Genomic DNA, 19,673 nt, shown 5'->3' with positions numbered 1-19,673 from the left:
AAAGCCTTAGTCATTAGTCTATGTTTCTTAGTGGGTAGAGGATCCCTTTTTACCCTACGACATCATTCCAAGATGGATGACTAATTCATTTGGGGCTTGGGAGACTTAGCTGTCGCAAGCAGTCTGCTCTTCATAGTTTCAAAGTAGAGTGACAATTTCTACTTGGTGTTTGAGAGACATCGTCAACACAAATATGATTCTAAGCATGCATACTACTTAAATTTCTGCACAATAAAAAGAGAATCAGTCTTATAAGACAAAAACATTGATCATTTAAAAGAAACATTTACATTTGCTTACTCTAATGTAGCATTGTAAGCATTAACAAGGTTCATACTATCCTTAAGCTGTATTCCTTGCATTGTAAGCATTGACAAGGTTCATACTATCCTTAAGCTGTATTCCTTGCATCCATCTAGCATCTTCAAAAGGATAATTTTTTAACATAATAATATACCGTCGGATAATCTTACCATGTCGTAGTACATTCTCCTCATGTCGAAGGATAGCTTCGGGTTGTAGCACATCTTCTTGATCTTTGATTTTTGGGGGGGTCTTCAATTATTGGGTTTATTGGTGGCTCTCCTTTGTAAGGCTTGAGTAGCCTCACATGAAAAGCATTGTGTATGAGCCAATGGTTGGGCAACTTGAGTTGATAAGCCATGTCATTGATTGGCTCTAAGATTTGAAAGGGACCGAAGTATCTTTTTGCTAGTTCAGCATAATACTTTTGATGGCCCGTAGGATTTTTGCTCATCATTTGCCTCAATCGAGCCTTGGGAAACTTGAGTAAGACCCAATCATTTTCCTTAAATGTTAAGGCCCTTTTGTGCTTATCAGTAATAGCTTTTTGCTTCTATTGAGAGATGGATATAGCTTCCTTAATCTTTTGAAAAGATTCTTGTAGGTCACGGCTATAGTCTTCGGCAGTGAAGATCTTTCCATGTACTTTAAGTAGCAAGGAACTTTTTGGTCTTCCCTCTATGATCTCAAAAGGTGCCTTTTCTTAGTAGTATGGACAGTAGTATTGTAAGCATACTCTACAAGGGGTAAGTACTTTCCCATTGTGAGCGTTGATCTACTTCTATAATATAATTATTTAGTAGATCAAGAATCGTAAGATTGGCTATCTCACTTTGTCCATCTGTTTGTGGGTGATAGGCCGAAGAGAAATTCAATCTTGTGCCTAGACCTTTACGGAAATTACTAGTCATTCTAGGATCTGTATCTGACACTATGGATGTTGGAAATCCATGGTGTTTGAAAATCTGAGATATGAAGAGGGTTGCCATTTGGTGTGCCTTAATAGTCTTTTTGACAGGAATAAAGTGTGCTTGCTTGCTAAACCTATTGACTATTGTCTTTATTCCCATATTTCCATGGATAGACTTGGGTGATCCAAAGAGAAAATCCATGGATATACTTTCCCATGGTGAATTAGGGAAGGGGTGATAAGAAGAGGTTTGACATGGCTAGCAAGAAATACTTGGATGCTAACTTTGATGAGCAAAGTGATGAAGAAGAATACTCAAGTGAAGAAGAACACAATGGGGATGATGGCAGTGAGGTGGAAGATAGCAACGATAGTGATCTAGATGTTTCCTCCTTGTTTCTTGAAGAAGAGCATGATGAGAAACAAAGATTTCTTGGCCTTATGGAGAATAAGGATATCTTTGGTCCTTATGAGAAAATTGAAGAGCTGATGCAACCCAAAGTTCAATCTAATGTCAAACAAGAGCTGATACAAGGTATGTTGTCTCCTGACTTGACTAGTCATGAGAAGGGTAAGTACCTACATATGATACAACAATTTCTCAATTTATTCATCACTTCTTATGAGAAAATTAGAGTCTTTAAAGAAGAGTAAATCCACATTCCAATCAAGGAAGGAACTCAGCCCGTATGCCAAAAGCTAAGGAGAATGGGATAGGTACAACTTAATGCCTTAAAGGAAGAAGTAGACAAGCTTCTCAAAGCAGGTTTCATATGTCCTGTGAGTACTGCAAAATGGGTGAGTGATGTTGTTGTCACATCCAAGAAGGATAGAAAGTGGAGGATATGTGTTGATAAGCCTCTAAATACAGCTATGAAGAGGGATCCATACCCTCTTCCTTTCATAGATGACATAATTGATACCATTGCATGACATGAGAGGTATAGTGTATGTGATAGATTCTTTCAGCTTGCCTTAGCTTTAGAAGATCAAAACAAGACCACATTTGTCACACCATGGGGATGCTTTTGTTATTGTTTGCTTCCTTTTGGTCTTATGGAATGGCTATGCGTGGTACCAAAAGCGTATCAATAAGGTGTTCTCTCCCTTTCTTGGTAAGTTTGTGAAGGATCTTATTGGTGACTTTTGTGTCTATATTGTGCAAAGCTTGGGATGGCATTGAAGCAATATGATGAAAGTGGAGGTCAACTCAACCCAAAGAAGTGTCATCTTGCTTAACCAAGAGTGAAGTTTTTGGGGCATATGATCTCAGAGAATGGGATTGAAGCAGATCCTGACAAAGTGAAGGCTTTGGTGCTCCTCCCATCACCTAAGGATACAAAGAAACTTGCTACTTTCATTCAAAAGGTGAATTATATGTCAAGGTTCATTCCCTTGTCCTCTCAACTTCTTTATCCTCTACAACGAGGAGCAAGGTTGGATCCTCTACAATGCACAAATAAGTGTGAAGAGGTTTTTCAAGGTATCAAAGAGGTTCTTGTTTCTCTTCCTGCTATGCAAGCTCCTAATTGGGATAAGGAGTTTTATGTGAATCCATCAGTATGTGAGGATGCTATTGGAGCTAATCTTCTTCAAAGAGGTAACAACTCCCACTGCATGAAGCCCATCTATTGTGCTAGCAGGGTGAAGCTAGAACTGGAAAGAGGCTATGCTGAGGTGGAGCTCATCATGGTGAGTGTGATTTATGCATGTAGAAGGTTTAGGCTCTACCTTCTCCCCAAACCATTCACATTCCTCACTAGATACACTCTTCTACCTCAATTGTTGAATAGCCCATGAAGAGGCTCATGAAGTGGATTGTGGAGCTACAGGAATTCCAATTCTCTTTTCTTGTTGAGGAGAGGACAAGCGCTACATTGGCTGATTTTATTACTTATAAGGAAAGCCCTCTTCTTATCAAGGAGGACACGGTGAAGAAGCAACACATGGAAGCTCCTGACATAGACGATGCCTATCTATTTTCTTTTAATGGCTCTTACTAGAAAGTGCATGGTGAAGCTTTAGGAGGTGTGTTAATTTATGATCCTCAAGGTGCTTTGGTAACTAAAAGGAGTTTGAAGCTTACGGCACAAAGAAACAAGCTAAGAATGTGTTCTTACGGTAGTAAACCCTTGAATGATAAACAAACTAAATCCCTCAAATAAACCCATTCATGTATGTTATTACTCTCACATAAGGAGATAAGATCACCGTTTTCTTTGGTTATCTTTGTACATGGAGATTAAACACTACCGTTCAAAACACAAAAGTGGTAAGACCTTCTCGTTACACATGAAGGGGTGCACCATGGGAAAAGGAAGCCTAGAAAATTTGGTGGCACAAGATTCCACACGTGGAAAATAAAAATAAAGGAAGCAGCTTTGGAGTGTAGTAAAGACCCTAGGGCAAGGAGACATCATACAAAGTAGAGCATCTAAAGCACAATCCCAAAGCAAGGATGAGGGAGGCACCTGGGGTAATTCTCAATGTAGTAGATGATAATTTTTTGCACTACTTGGATGAAGCCATCACTGCACTCAATGCTTGGAAAACACTAAAACGTATGTTAAGAAGGAAATAAGCATGACAAAAGCACTGAAGGAACCTCTAATGGAGCATATGCAATCACAAGTAGCAAAAAGAGAGGGCAGTTATGGATCAAGCTCAAGGGAGCAAGCCTTTTCTTTCCATCACACTATCACTACCTCCCATTGCCTCCCCTTACCACCCATGGCCTCCCCTTACCACCCATGGCCACCACCACCCTAGCCCACCATCAGTGGTTGGTGGTGCTACCTTATTATGGTGACCATGTGCCCCTCCTCCTAGCACCATTTCTCATTGCCACTCTACCTTAAATGGAGTTTCCAAGAACCTTTTCTCTCTCTCACTCACTATCTCTCTATCTGGTTGACTATCTCTCTCTCTCTCTCTCTCTCTCTCTCTCTCTCTCTCTCTCTCTCTCTCTCTCTCTCTCTCTCTCATTGACTCTCTTTCCCCCCCCCCCTCTCTCTCTCTCTTTATATCTTGGCCTCCCCCTACTCCACACACTCCCCCCCCCTTCTCTCTCTCTCTCTCTCTCTCTCTCTCTCTCTCTCTCTCTCTCTCTCTCTCTCTCTCTCTCTCTCTCTCTCATTGACTCTCTTTCCCCCCCCCCCCTCTCTCTATCTATTTATCTCACCGACTCTCTCCATCCCCCCCCCCCTCTCTCTCTCTCTCTCTCTCTCTCTCTCTCTCTCTCTCTCTCTATATCTTGGCCTCCCCCTACTCCATACACTCCCCCCCCCCCCCTTCTCTCTCTTTTTGTATCTTGGTCTTCCCCTCTATTTGGCCAATGCAGCTTACAAACACCCTCCTAGTTGTCGACACATACATTGTTAAGCCAAAATTTTGATATATTGTATCATATTTTTCTGAGAATCGTATAAATGAGCCATGTAATTTAATCCTAGAGCTATAAATTTTGATCTTAAATGTCTAATGATGTACTCATGGCCCATAGTAGCTGGCCATTGGCCATTTTGAAAGCCCTAGGTATAAAAGTCAATAGTTTAGTTTGAAAGGACGTTATTATTTTCAAAAGGAATAGCTCTATTGTATGTACGGTCAAGCGGCTTCTTAGCTCAGATATTGTAATCAACTTTTCTCATGCATGGGTGATCTAAATTTGATTCCAAAAATTGTATTGTGTTCCTTGTCTCTTGTCTTTTAATTAAGTATAAGCATTTCAAGTTATGTCCTGGTTTGTGACTTCACGCTGTTGGGCAAAAGAAAAAGTGGGACACCTCTATAGCTATATGGCCCAAGAGTGCTCAAACTTCAACCTCGGCACCAAAAAGTATACCCCAGCAAATCTTCGTAAACCCCAATCAAAAGGCCTATGCTCCCTTCGAGATTTACTAGCACATGTTGTTAGCATGCAAACAAGAGTGAAAATGAGAACCCATATAGCCTTGCACACACCACACCGTCAGAAAGAAACACCACAAAGCTGCGGAAAACACCTATGAACACATGTAGAGTCGGGTGAAAAACAGCCCTAACCCGAATCATGATTGAAATTGATGAAAACCAAGACCATAAAGATGAAGCCCATGTCGTGCAGACCTCCGAGAGTATCCATGTGCTTGATTCCGACACTAGACGAGAGAGTTACAAGCTTTCGAAGTTGGGGTATCTCTCAAAAGCTCCAAAAAAAGCTAGTCTCTGTTAGGAAAAAAGGGTGTGCAAGGAATTGCAGCTATTAAAGGGGGGTTTTTTGACTCTTATCCCAAGGGATTTTCTCTCTCCCCTCAGCCGACGTCATTTCCCCCTTTGGGCACCTTTTAATTGGTCCATTTAAGGCATTTTTTGGGTGAAAAATGAGATGTCGGCCACTTTTGTACCAAGGCAAGTGGGGAAAGGGGATGTCCAATGGACCAAAAATATGGCCAAGCGCTTGGGAAGCTGGTGTGGACTAAAAATGGCACCCCCTCTCTCCCCCAACACCCACGAGCCCTCACAAGAAAGGCAAGGAAGCTCCATTAGCTCCTTTGATACACCCTTAGGGGGTACCCACTCCCCTCCTTATACCCTCCAATTTTCACTTGCTCCCCCCATGTGGGATTACTCCATTGCCACTTGGAACCATCCTCCCACCTCCCCACTTAGGCCTACAAATTTTTTGTTTTGCTCCCCACACCGAGCAATCTTGGCAGAGGCGTGGCGGGTGACTCCGAGCACCGAATGCGATCTTGTGAAGCCTGGCTTGGAGCTCATCACTTCGGCTATTCCAAAAATTCTCAGCCACGCCTTTTCTAATTAAATCCATCAAATCAGCCCACTTGCCTTTCTTGGCATGCACCCACACCCACTTTCTAAGTAAGGAACCGTCCACTTCCAATGCATGTAACTTATGATGTATGAGTCCGATTCACCGGCTATCAAGTATGATTGATTGAAGACCACTTTTCAAGAGTTCGACCAACCCAAAACTCTTGAAAATGACTAAACAAAACCAAGCCTTTATACATAATCTTTACAAGAGCACTTTGAAAACTCAAAGCATTATGTACATCTATGTACTCGAGGCTAGTGAGCAAGCTTTTTAGCATGGATTAGTGACTTTATCTTCATCCAAAAAATGTTTGACATAGCTTGCCAACCCCCCCCCCCCCCAATCTGCTTGATCATTCATGACAAGCAGAGGTGTCTAGGGTGAACAACTGCTGCATCTCATCCGTAGAAACCTCATCCATATTTTAAGATGTTTCCACATTGTCTTCTTCTATTTGACATCATTTCATCAGTCACAACTGTCATCAAATGTGCCAGATATTTCTTCAATCTATAACCATTGACACGATATTTATGCTCTGCACCATTCAAGTCTCCCAATTGATATGTGCCATTTTCAAAATTGTTTACAACAGTAAAAGGACCTTCCCATTTGATTTGAAATTTCTTCCGAAAGGTATTGTCCAATTTGCTATTGTATCGCAACACCAAATCACCCTTCTCAATTTTTTAATCCTCCACGCATTTATTGGCTTTTAGTTGAGCCCTCCTTGACACTTCCTCATAGTAGCTCAAAGCTAAAACTCTATCCAATTGCAAGCATTGTAAATCCAATAACCTTTTCTGCCATGCATTTGTTTGCTCCTCATCTTCAAATGACAACAACTTGAGAGCAGGAATTTCCACTTCAATTGGCAATAAAGCTTCCTTGCCAGAAACCAAGTGGTAAGGAGAAAATCCTGTTCTCGTTTTGATAGCAATTCTGTAGGCCCATAACGCACAAGGAAACTCTGAATCCCAAGTCTTCGCATGTGTCTGAGTCATCTTTGTCAAGATCTTTACCAACTCTCCATTGGACCTTTCATTAAGACCATTGCATTGTGGATAATAGGGAGAATTGTACCTATGTTGTATATTGACCTTTTTGCATAAGAAATCAAACAGCTCTTCTCTAAATCCTGGTCCTCTACCAGAAAGTAGCTCTAGTGGCACACCAAATTTGCAACATATCTACTCATATACAAATTTTCCCATCTCTTCACTGATAATCTGTTTGACACGCTTGGCTTCTACCCATCGTGACAAATAATCCACTGTGGTCAAGATGTAAGCATTTCTTTTGCTAGTCATAGGTAAGGGTCCAATAGCACCGAGACCCCATTTCTCAAACACATCAAAAGTTAAAATTATCTTTTGCAATTCTGGCTTCAAAAATTCTCTTTCCATCCTTTACAAGGAAAACACGACTTGCACCAATGATTAACATCCCGTTGAATACTCGGCCATATATAACCTTCTTGCAAGACCTTATGCAACATGATCTTCATAGCAAAATGGCCTCCACAAGAACCCTCATGATTATCTTCCAGAATTTTGTAAATTTCTTCTTTCCAAGGTACACGACGCAAAACCAAATCACCTCCTTTCATGTAAAGCACATCATCAAACATTTTCTATTTCCTCGATTTTCTTATAAACGCATACTTTTTAGAAGACGGTAAACCTTCAGGTAGAACACCTGTCAATAGAAAGTCCACTTCCTTTGATAAGATTTCGCTCCCATGATATAAAGGGGCATCCGCCTTTACCACAAACATACAACTGATCATCTCTTGGGCAGCATCATGAGCTTCTTCATTTAGAGACCTTTCAATATGCTGCAAACTCCATGCTTCAAGCTTTTTGAGCAACGCTTTCACTTTGAAGTATAAATTTTTCAGTTTAGGGTTCTTATACTTCCATACTCCCAACACTTGTTTCACCACTAACAAAGCATCTCTTTTGATTTGCAAGCGTCTAATTCCCACTTGTAAGCAAATATGCAAACCACCTTCAAGAGCCATGTATTCTGCTTCATTGTTACTTTTGGCATCAAGTTTCAGCCCTTGCTTTCTTATAAGCTTTCCTTGTGCATCATAGATAACAATACCTCCTAAAGCAGCATCATGACTTCTTCAATAAGAACCATCAAAATATAACAGTGAAGCATTAGGGATGGCAAGAGTCCCGACTTCCTTCTTTTGCACCACCTCTTCTTTAACCAAAACCGGAGTATCCTGATAAGTGAGAAGATCTGCCAGGGTAGCCCGAGTACTTTCTTCTACCAAAAAGGTGAACTCAAACTCCTGAAGTTTAATGATCCATTTCATCACTGTTTTTGATATATTTGAATTATTGAACATCTGCGGAAGCAATGTATAACTGGTGAGAAAAGTAAATGACTTTTGCAGAAAGTAGTGTCTGAATCGTCTGCAAGCATAAACCATACTAGTCATCACCAATTCAATTTCAGAAAATCCTCTTTCATGAGGAGTCTTCACTCTGCTAGCATAATGAACAAGCTTCATATAAAGAGATTACTTTCCCCTTTGCAATAACATAGCTCCAATAGCATCATCTCCCACTGATGGGTTGACATAAAACTCTTTTTCCTAGTCAGGAGCTTGCATAATAGGTAGCGTACTAAAAACCTCTTTAACTCTGTCAAATATTTTCATCACAGTCATGAGACCATTCCAAGGGATCATTTTTGACTATTTGCTACAATGGATATAATAGCTACGATGCCAAGGGTATGAAGCGGGACATATATTTAACTTTCTGTATGAAAGTGGCCAACTGTCTGGTATCTTTTGAAGATGACAGTAACAACAAAGCCTCCACTTTCTCTGGATCTGCTTCAATCCCATTTTTTGAAATAACATGCCCAAGAAGTTTCACCTGTGGCTGTGCCAAATGACATTTTTTAGGATTGAGCTGACCCCCGCATTCATCATACCTGGCAAAAGTCATTTCAAGCTTTTCAACATGCTCTTTCCTTGAACTGTATATGCAAAAATCATCTACGAACCCTTTGACAAACTTTCCAAGGAATGGGGTAAGGACCCAATCAACTTTCCTTTCAAAAGCTCCACGCCCATTTGTCAACCCAAAAGGAAGGCAGCAAAAACAGAAACAACCCCATGGCATGATAAAATTAGTCTATTTCCGGTCTTCAGGAGCAAGGATAAGCTGAAAATATCCTGAATACCCATCATAGATATTGTATCTCTCAAAACCAGCCACTACATATAACAATTGATCAATAAACGGCAAAGGGTAAGGATCTTTCTTGGTCACCGCATTTAGTGGCTTGTAATCAACACAAACTTTCCAACGTCCATCTTTCTTTGGGGTGACTACTACAGGGCTTACCCATTCAACATTATCCACTGGCACAATGAACCCTGCATCCAAAAGCTTATCCACTTCTTCCTTTAAAGCATTCATCTATTCCTTACCCGTCCTTCTTAATTTCTATTGTATTGGCTTTGCTCCTTCAACTAGCTCGATTTTTACAGGATCCCCAACAAAACCCCTTATTTCCTGATATGAGGTAATGAAAAGATTTGGAAACCTGTTCAACATTGCTAAGTACTCCCTTCTTTCTTCTTGTGTCAAATCAGTACTCATCATATTTTGAATTAACTCTTTCTTCACTGGCTGTTCCTGTTTAGGTTGCATCAACTCTTCAAGTTGCTCTAAACGGCTTGAAGCATTTATATTCCCTGATAATTGCAGCACTTCACTAACTTCTCTCTGTTCCTCATCCAACAACAAGAATGACACTTCACCCTCACCATTGGAACTCGAAGTAGTGCTACTTTCTGAGTCTTCATAACTATCATCACTGGTAGTTTCGGACTCATCATTCTCACTCACATCTTCAAGTGCCATAGGTTGTTTGGTAGTCATATCAAACACCTCTTTTCACCCTTCCTGCCATGCACACCGATTGTTCACTTGCCCCAATCTTGCATGGCACCAATAGCTCTCAACCAAGGTCATCCCAAAATGAGAGGAAAGACTCCCAGACCAGTTGGCATAACATGAAAGTTCACCATAACTTTCACGTTAAAGACTTCAACTTCCAAATTCTTGATCATCCCCAAACATTTCACCTTGGCATGGTTTTCTAGTCGAATCCGAAACTTAGAGCTCCCGCATGTAATGAGACCCAGTCTCTCGACACGTGACTGTGTGATTACACAAACTTGAGCACCTCCATTAATGTAGGCTTCTCCCATGCCCACACCTTTGTGCCAAGCGTTCACCACAGGACAGATGTTGGGTAACTCTCCCACAAACAACACTCTCACTTGTCCATGCTTCGGTTCTTTTTCTGAATTCACTAATGCCTTCCACTTCCTTTTAAGTTTGGGCACCATATTCATTAGCTGTCCAAAAGTACAATCCACTTTCCTCCCAATCAGGTCTTCCTTTAAATTGTAAACTGTTTGGCCTTCTCCCAATGGTAAATCCGCTACTTCAAATCGTCTACGAGGCTTTCTCTTTCTCTTGGCTTTTCCATATTCACCCTCCTTCTCCTTCCCTTTCTTTTTGCTGGGCCCTGGTGCTGCATAACCTTCCCTCTCTCTTTTGCCTACTGGCAACACATCTGCGTTTTTCTTTTCGACTCGCACAATACCCACATGACCACCAGAGGTTGAGGCTTGATTTTCCTGTCCAGTACCTTGATCTCCTCGTATATCCAACGCATAATCATTAGCTCTGTTAGGAATTTGTTGAGGAAGTGGAAACATATCCCCTCCCATCCTTGTTGGCTTTGGACAATAAGTGCTGATGTGACCAAGCTCACCACAATTATAACAAGTAGGAATTAACCTCCTCTGTGGCTCAAAACCACCTTGTCCACAACCCACATTAGCATTAGGATGAGCCTCACATGCCTGAGCCATCCCTCTACCACGTCCACGACCACCTCCACCACCAAGAACACTAACTCATAATTCCTGCATCATGGTCATCATGTCTTGCATATTCCGTTGCAACTGTTCGGTATTAGCAGCTCTTTGAACACGTTGGCCTCCAGCTTTTGCCTGATTCTCCTCCTTTTGGCTACCATTATTTTGCTCAGGGACTGCTTTCCCGTATTCATTAATCCTTTGAGATTTCCATTCTTTCTCTCTAGCAAAGGCGATTGCCTCCTCGAAGATGGTTGGCCTTTTCAGCTCAACTTTGAACTTCAGAATTTCTTTTAGGTTTGCCACAAAACGGTCCTTCTTTAACATGGATGGAGGGATCTCGTTTCCTAAATTCCGGGTCCATTTATCCCATAAGCGGGTGAACTGCATGACAGAATCATCAACACTTTGATTAGCCCTCTGAGTGTACCCCAGAATTTCATGCCAAATTTTTGTCAGGTACTTCGATGGATTGGTATTGTGCCAAGAAAGCTTGCTTCACAAGATTGTGGTCCAAAACCACCCCTGGATTTTGTGCATGCATCAACTCCTCAAAATTGTGTAACCAAACTTTTGCCTCATCCTGTAAACTATATCGCAGCAGCCGCAACAATATAGCTTGGTCTAGTATATTGCACAGCAAGCAATTGACTTCCAACTTTTCAATAAACGTTTGTGCATTTTCATTAGGCAATCCATGGAACTGTGGGAACTTGTCTGCTATGTTTGATTACCACAAAAACACTTATATGTGACGTCGAAGATTCAAGGGATGTCGATGGATCGCTCTAGTACCTAATCCACCTCACACTAGGTAACCCGGCTCCCAGTGCTTGGCTTCACAAAACCTCACGACCCTCCAGAGACTACAATCCAAATATACGACCACCTCAAGTGTTGTCCACAATTTGCACATACATAGGCGGTTGTCAATAAGGACCCACATCCCATTTACATTCACTGCCTGCAGAATAGACATATTTCACAGGAGCATAGGAGCACTTGCTCCTCCGTGGGGGCACCAAAACAATGTTAGCATGCAAACAAGAAGGAAAATGAGAACCCCTATAGCCTTGCACACACCACACCGTCCGAAAGAAACACCACAAAGCTACAGAAAACACCTATGTGGAACACCTGTAGAGTCGGACGGAAAACAGCCCTAACCCGAACCATAATTAAAATTGATGAAAACCAAGACAATAAAGATGAATCTCGGGTCGTGTAGACCTCTGTAGAGTATCCATATTCTTGATTCCGACACGAGACGAGAGAGTTACAAGCTTTCGAAGTTGGGGTATCTCTCAAAAGCTCCAAAAAAGCTAGTCTCTGTTAGGAAAAAAGGGTGTGCGGGGAATTTCAGCTATTAAAAGGGAATTTTTTTGGCTCTTATCCCAAGGGATTTTCTCTCTCCTCTTAGCCAACATCATTTCTACCTTTGGGAACCTTTTAATTGGTCCATTTTAGGCCTTTTTTGGGTGAAAAATGAGCTGTCGGCCACTTTTTGACCAAGGCAAGTGTGGAAAGGGGATGTCTAAGGGACCAAAAAGGTGGCCAGGCGCCTGGGAAGCTGGTGTCCCCCTTATACCCTCCAATTTTCACTTGCTCCCCCGCAGGTGGGATTACTCCATTGCCACTTGGCACCATCCTCCCACCTCCCCACTTAGGCCAACAAATTTTCTGTTTTGCTCCCCACACCGAGCAATCTTGGCGGAGGCGTGGCGGGTGACTCCAAGCACCGAATGCGATGCTGTGAAGCTCGGCTTGGAATTCATCACTTTGGCTATTTTCAAAAATCCTCGGCCACACCTTTTCTAACTATATCCATCAAATCAGCCCACTTGCCTTTCTTTGCATGCATCCGCACCCACTTTCTAAGTAAGGAACCACCCACTTCTAATGCATGTAACTTATGATGTATGAGTCCGATTCACCGGCTATCAAGCATGATTGAGAGTAATCATTGAAAACCACATTTTAAGAGTCCGACCAACCCAAAACTCTTAAAAATTACTAAACAGAACCAAGCCTTTATACATAATTTTTACAAGAGCACTTTGAAAACTCAAAGCATTATGTACATCTATGTACTCGAGGCTAGTGAGCAAGCTTTTTAGCATGGATTAGTGACTTTATCTTCATCCAAAAAATGCCTGACAATTTCCACCCAAAGGACCATAGCACATATGAGAAAAACCCTGTCAAGCACGGATTTTCAGCACACACCAATTAATGCACATGAATAAAAAGGCTTACCCTTTCACAATCAAACATCAAAAACCCACAATTTCAACCTCAACTTCACAATTCGTAGATACATGCCCTCCCAATCTGTCTGCACACAATTTGCCACTAGGCTGCCATAGCCATAACCCTGCAAGGAACTAGTCGTAACCTGAAGAGCACAACTCCAATAGGCGCACTTTAAAGCTTGAGAGAAATATTTAAAAAATGAATGGCGAGAAATTTAAAAATGACCAAAATTAAATCTACACGCCGTTACATGCAAAATTGACGCGAATAAAGAGCTGTCCCAACACGACTACCCCTAGAGAAGGCAAGGCGAGGCAAAAAACTGCATTAGAAACCATCAAGGAGACACAACGAGATAAAACCTGCAATTTATGATCTTTGGCTTAACTTTTTTAAGTTTGTACATGAGTTTTAGCTATATACAAGTCTCATTTCAAAAAACTCACTCACAGGCACATACAGTAGACCGACAGCTAGCGCTATACTAGTGACTTGCCCTTCATGTACATGTGCTTGCTAAACCAAGCTAAAAACCCCACAAAAAGAAAGCCCACACACACTTTGACATCAGGTGTCATGTACGTATGTACAAATTTACAAAGAACGGAGTGTCAGAAATGCGCCCAACATGGTTTGCCACACCCAGCGTGCTAGATCATTCATGATCAACAACACAAAAGAGATCATGTAAACCACATGAGGGAGTCTTCATTTCATCTTCATCTTTAGCCACATGATCAAAAAATTCTTCAAAAGAAGGCTCATCCTCAATTACAGTCATCAACCTAGCAATATACTTCTTCAACCTGTAGCCATTCACACGTGCTTTATGTGGGGTACCATCCAAGTCAGCAAGTTGATATGTGCCATTTGGAAACCTATTTAAGACCAAGAAAGGACCTTGCCACTTGATTCAAAAATCTTTTTGAAAATTTCTATCAAGCTTACTATTGTAATGAAGCACCATGTCACCCTTATTGATGTCTTTGTCCTTCACCTTCTCATTTGCTTTTGCTTGATTGTTCTTTAAGACCTACTCATAATGCTCAAAAGCCAGCAACCTATCCAGTTGTACACATTGCAAATATAGAAGCCTCTCCTTGAATGTATCATTGGGCTCTTCTTCAAGCTTTAGCATTAGCTTCAAAATTGGTATCTCCACCTCAATAGGAAGTAAAGCCTCTTTACCAAAAACTAGATGAAAGGGAGAGAAACCAGTACCTGATTTGATGGCATTCCTATAAGCCCATAGAGCACAAGGTAGCTCTAAATCCCAAGTCTTCAAATTGTTTCTTGTCATCTTTGTAAGGATCCTTATGAGTTATCCATTAGACCTTTCATTCATTCCATTGCATTGGGGATAATATGGAGTAGTAAACCTACGATGCACATGAAGCTTCTCACAAAGATAATCCACCAGCTCTCCTCTGAAACCTGGACCCTTGTCAAAAATTAATTCCAATGGCGTGCCACATTTGCAACATATATCTTCATATACAAATAAGGAAACATATTTACTCGTGATGTGCTTAATAGCTTTGGCTTCCGCCCACTTGGATAGATAGTCAACATCAGTAAGCATGTAATATTTTCCTCTAGCTGTCATAGGTAGAGGACCTATTGCATCAATACCCCACTTCTCAAACACATCATAAGCCATAATGGTGCCTCTAATATCTGATTTGAGAACCCTATTTTCCATGCTTTGACACTCTTTACAAGACTTGCACCAATGATGAACATCACGTTGAATGCTTGGCCACTCATACCCCTTCTACAAGAGTTTATGCAAATCTTTGAAGCAAGGAGACCACCACAAGAACCCTCACAATTTTCCTTTAAAATTCTGTAAATTTCCTCTTTTGAAAGAATTTTTCTCATCACAAGATCAGCCCCCTTCATATATAAGGCATCACCAAGTAGCACATACCTTTTGGCACGGCGCACGAAGGCATATTTTTTTTACTTCTCCAATTCTGATGGAAGCATACGTGTTTGTAGAAAATCTTCCTCCCTCTCCAAGAAACCGGCAATTTCAAATCCCCCATTTGTAGTTCTGCACCATCATGACGTTACCATGAGCATACAGTGCTTGGAAAATAATCTGAGAGTGGCTTTCCACTCTCCACGACTATAAGAAAATGGTACTCTTAATTGACCAGCCTTGAGTGTTAACGCTTAAATTTTATCATCCCAATCTTGGACAGCTTTATAGGTTTGCATCCATGGGACTCCTAACATCATATCTTGGTTCATATGCGGTGTGTGGGCACAGAAATCCATGCACAAAAATGTTGAGATTAATCAACCCCAATGATGGTGTGAATTCTTTATAACAACCCTTGCTACTACCATATACATGTGGTAGTGACAACCCTTGTTACCATATACATGTTTCCTAAGTGTGAACACACTTAGGACCGCTGGGTCATTTTTCCCTCACTAGGAGGTTTTTTCCCCGTGCATTGTATATACTTCCATCACTCTAGGTCTATCTCATCTTTCCATTGCACACTAAGTAATACACTCTTGGTTGCGTTCCTTGAGCTTCCTTTGTCTTCTCCAAGATGTGTGTGTTTTCTTGCAAACCTAATTCCAACAATTGGTATCAGAGTAGATTGCATCCTCTCGGGCTTAGTCGCCAGCAGCTTGCCTGCTGACTTTCTTTGATTTCAATGAGCTTTGGCGAGTGTTCATAGGTCAATAAATATTCTTGGATTTCTCGTAGAGCATCATCGGCTCAGATTTTTGATTCGGGCTCATTTTGGTCTCTGTTTCCACTATAGGTAGTACTACGTAGGCTATTTCGTCATCTTGTGTAGAAATTCTTTCAGTTTTTTCTTTTGCATAATAGGTCCTTACAGTCTTCTACATTTTGTGCTATATAGCACGTGTTGTTCTCGGCTCATTTCTCCTCTTTTTGGGCAATTTTCACATTAGGTGCAACATTCGCCATGGCTGACAACAACACAGATGTGTTCAAGATGTTTGCTGCCGAGGACAGATTAGATGGGGACAATTACCCTATGTGGGCTTACATGATGCAACATGTCCTTGTGTCAAAGGGAATTTGGAACATTGTGTAGGGCTGTAAGGACATGGGTCCTACGGGCAAGGCCATCGACACGGCCGGACAGTGTGTGCGCTAGGGGGATGCTATAAGATAGCACGGTTGGGTGGAGACTAGCACACGCATTACCACCACCCTTTCACTAGTATCTGAGCTATTTTTGGGAAGAGGAAAAAAGCGCGTTGCATGTGCATGCAATGCGCTGCTTCTCTCACACGTTCCGTAGACAGTGATGTGTCCGCTGTGCAACAAAAAGAAGACAAGACAGTTTCATGTGTGCAACGCGCATGGATAGACATCAACAGCTGACCGTGGCCGCCCCACCTACGCCATCCACAGTGCACGACCAAGGCGGGCGACCAAAGCAAACTCGACGCCATTGAGGCTCCAAAGGCTTCCGTTGGCACCGTTGGCTACGCGCGTAGGAAGGCCCTCTTAATCCTTGCATGAAGGAGGGTTGAACCCACCACTGAGGGTAAGAGGCCAACACTTTACCATCAAACCATTGACCCTTGTTGTGTATAACAAGGAAAGATAGCATACTTGTGTTGAAAGGAAAGCTAGAAGCAAAGGGAAAACTTCAAACTTCAAGGAAGTAGTTTCACCCTTCCTTTTTAATTCTTGGAGGAAGGCAAGTTTTCCTCCAAAATTTCTTTTTCTGCAGCCGACTTTGTGGCGCGCTGGTCAGCAACTGCAGCATCCTGCTCCTCTGCAAACACAAAGAAAGACAGCACATACTAACTTGTATGAAAACCTCACTGAGTTGCAAGTGCGCATATGTATTCAAAAATGCACACATACTTACTCTTAACAACTTGAAGCCCACTGGCCCAGGACTTTGCCAAATCAGAAATTACCATATTACAACCCGGCTTGACACACTGATCCCTGCTTTGTAATAGAGCACTGAAGCACAAGGGATGATACTGGTGTCGGCAATCTAGCATGAAGGTTCCGACTACATGTGCGCACTCCAAGGGCTCACCGTATGCAACACACATACCAAACACCGGATCACATTTACCGAATCATTAACCTGGGGCCTAGGATATAGCAGGAACATCTTCCCAAGCCTGATATCAGACAACATCTCCTTCACAAATAGGGTATGCTCTTGACCTTCCTTCCATTTTTTCTCTAGAGTGTCATACTCAGCCTGTTGACAACCAGCGGTCCCAATTAGTTTCAAAAACTACCAAGAAGTCATACCGAGAGTGGTACTTCTAAGTAATGTACTACCAAACAGAACCCAAACTACCAAAAACTACCAAACTCGGGAATCATATAGTACCAAAAACATATAAATACCCTCAATGCAGAACTAAACTACCCAAACCTTATCAAAACTACCAAAAGCCACTTATTGCAGCACTTTCAAATAGTACCTAAAAGTACCAAAACTACCAAAATCAAACTACCAAACAAGCTTTTTGCAGCACTTTCAAATAGTACCAAAACTACCAAAGCCACTTTTTGCAGCACTTTCAAATAGTACCTAAAATTACCAACAGTACCAAAACTACCAAATCAAACTACAGAAGCCACTTTTTACAGCACTTTCAAATAGTACCAAAACCACTTTTTGCAGCACTTTCAAATAGTACCTAAAAGTACCAAAAGTCCCAAAACGACCAAAATCAAACTTTCAAATAGTACCAAAACTACCAAGACTACCAAAGAAACACTTGTTGCAGCACTTTCAAAAACTACCTTCAAGTACCAAAACTACCAAAACTACCAAAATCAAACTACCAATTACACTTTTGCAACACTTTCAAATAGTACCTAAAAGTACCAAAACTAGCAAAACTACCAAAGCTATCAGAATAAAACTACCATAACACCTTTTGCAGCACTTTCAAAAAGTACCTTAAAGTACCAAAACTTCTTCATAGTACCAGAAATACCAAACCATAAGACAGAAGGAAACCATAAACTACCTAGAATAAAAACAGTTCTACCATAAGTACCTAACACTACCAATCCCACCAAACCAAGCATAAACAGTTCTATCAAAGGTACCTAACACTACCAATCCCACCAAACCAAGCATAAACAATTCTACCAAAGGTACCTAACACTACCAATCCCACCAAACCAAGCATAAACAGTTCTACCAAAAACTCCCAAAACTACCAGCACATGTTGCTCTAGAATCTCCTTGTCGAGCAATGACGTATCTTCACTGATTCCGTATCGGCGTAGCATCCTTCGACTGGCAGCCAAATCAGCTTCTATCACATTGATTTCTGCGTCATTGCCAGTGTTGGCCTCTCTCAGTGTTTCCAGCTGGGTCTCATATTCCTTGATGTCGTCCATAATCTGCTTGACAAGTTTATTGGAACCCTCCGCTCTCAAGAGTGTGACCTTCTTCTGCTTCAGAGACATTGTCAGCTCTTTCAGCCTATCGGCTACCCCCACACATGTCCGAGGGACTCTCCCAACCATAGCTTCAAGGTCCGCAATATAATCAGGTGTCTTCTCCTCATGACGTTGTGGGGGGACTTTCTGTGTAGGGGGCATACTACCGACTGGCGTAAGTCGGGGCTTCTTGGTATTTGATGGGTGGCCTCCTTGGGATGCACCGTTTGCCTTTCGCCAATTCTCAACCTTCTTTTCCAAGCCTCCTGGTCGGGAGGAACACATGTTGAGTACACTCTCACCAAACCTGGCACATGCAACCCTGTGGCCCGCAGGGTCCTTTGTGGCTGCATGACACTTCTCATATGCAAAACAGCGAGCAAATTTTGTAGTGATCTCCCCACATGATGGTGGGGCTTGGTACACCTTATGGAACAGGAACCTGCATTCATCATGAAGCCGTGGCTACATGTGATTTAAGTAAATCTTTGTCTTCTTCTGGCTGGAATGCCTAAATACAGTGAGCCACTGGTCATCGGGGATGTCATCTTCCGTCAAATCCTTTGGCAACACCCCCTCCATGCTCAATCCATACTCATCATGAAGCTCTTGTGCTGTAGAGCAGAACTTTGTCAAGATAGGGTACTCCTCCATCTTGTTTTTTCCTGCAATGTGGAAACAACACGCAAGTAAAGACATGCCCTCATTCTAGCAGTCCAAATACCTGATTATTCACCCTATATGCCTCACTTCAATTGTGCAAAACAAAACACATGGAATGAAATGAATGTATCTCATTCAGGTGACAATTACAAAATTCACTTGTGTACAGAGCCAAATTTGGTAGTGGTTAGTATCAAATTTGGTACTGGTTAGTACCAAATTTGGTACTAACCAAATTTGGTTATGATGACAGCCCTACTGAGCTTCAACTTTGTGCTATGCTCATGCACAACATATACTGATTTTTGCACTTGCATGCATGCAAGTTAGCAATCTAAAGAGCAGCTTATCCATGTAACTTTCCTAAACCCTA

This window comes from Adiantum capillus-veneris, chromosome 5, assembly GCF_014529385.1.
Source record: "Adiantum capillus-veneris isolate H3 chromosome 5, ASM1452938v2, whole genome shotgun sequence".
Lineage (NCBI taxonomy): Eukaryota > Viridiplantae > Streptophyta > Polypodiopsida > Polypodiales > Pteridaceae > Adiantum > Adiantum capillus-veneris.
The sequence above is the reverse complement of the archived record's forward strand: the minus strand, read 5'-3'. Positions refer to the sequence as shown.